General features: G+C 43.0%; 1 non-coding gene across 1 annotated transcript; it reads right to left on the minus strand.

Annotated features, from left to right (window-relative positions):
- On the minus strand, positions 408–480 carry TRNAE-CUC. The gene has a single exon. It is a non-coding gene; the product is annotated as a tRNA-Glu (tRNA).

Raw genomic sequence — 1,320 nt, forward strand, 5'->3', positions numbered from 1 at the left:
ATATTGATCATTCTTATGTATCTTTAGGGATGATAGCTATAAATAATGGAATGTATGACTAATAGTGGCTTAAACCAATTGGGGTTTATTTTTCATACATAATAAAAAGTGTACAGTAGTGTACGGATTGTTGGGTCAGCTGCCAATATTCAAGGACCTGGGGATGTTTTGTCCTCCTGCTCAATGTCTCTAGCATGTCTCTAGCATGACATGAAAACAAATCTCCCAGCATCCTGCCAGGATTTGGTGCAGGAAGGAGGGACCCTGGTGGGAATCATGTCACCTAGCCAACTCTAGCTGCAAGAAATGTTGGAAAAGGATAATGAACATTTTCAACCTCTATCCTTTTTAAAAATTAATTGATTAATTTCTTTTTAGGCCATGCTCTATAGCATGTGGGATCTTAGTTCCCCAACCAGGGATCGAACCTGTGTCCCCTGCATTGAGAGTGCAGAGTCTTAACCACTGGACCACCAAGGAAGTCCTCAAACTGTCTCTTGATAACAGCAAGAGGGGAGAGATGTGAGAAACGTTCTTGGGGCAGCTCACCGTAGTCTCTGCTACATCCTGTGATTCTGGGCACCTTCCTGACTCTCCCTGAGCTTCCATTTCCTCATTTGTAAAACAGGAGAATTAAGTGTCGTGTGTGATTCCCACACCAGAAGCAACGGCATCACCTGGAAACTTGAGTCCCACCCTGGACCTACTGAATCAGAAACTCTGAGGTGGAGACCAACAATCTGAATTTCAACAGGCCCTCTGGGCATTTCTGATGCACTCGCAAGTCTGAGAACCACTGCCTAAGAGACTTCTGGGAAGGCTAAGCAAGATGATTATTTAAGGCTTTCGACACACAGGGAGTGTTCGTAACTTGGACCCTGGCAGTTCACATCTGAGACCCAAACAGACTGTGATCGAGACCATTTCTTGGAATGCTGACTTGGAATCAGAAGTTTAAAAAACATCCAAGCAGGAATTTCCAAGGTTTGTTCTGACTGGTGATATCAGTCATCTGAATCCTTTGAGGATCTGTTGACTAAGGGCTCTAAGGAAAGGCTGAAGAAAGTTGACATCAACTATTCCTATATTTTTTCAGATGATCACAGCTTTTTTGAGATAAAAGTCACATACTATAAGATTCGCCCTTTCTAAGTGCATAATTCAGAGACTTTTGGTACGTTCACTGAGTTGTGTAACCATCCTCTATCAGATTTCAGAACATTTTAATCACCCCCCAAGGAGAGTTTGTACAAATTAGCAATCCCTCCCCATCTTCTCCTCCTTGCAGCTCTCCAGCAACCACTAATCTACTTCCTGTTT

The sequence above is a fragment of the Capra hircus genome, chromosome 8, assembly GCF_001704415.2.
Source record: "Capra hircus breed San Clemente chromosome 8, ASM170441v1, whole genome shotgun sequence".
Lineage (NCBI taxonomy): Eukaryota > Metazoa > Chordata > Mammalia > Artiodactyla > Bovidae > Capra > Capra hircus.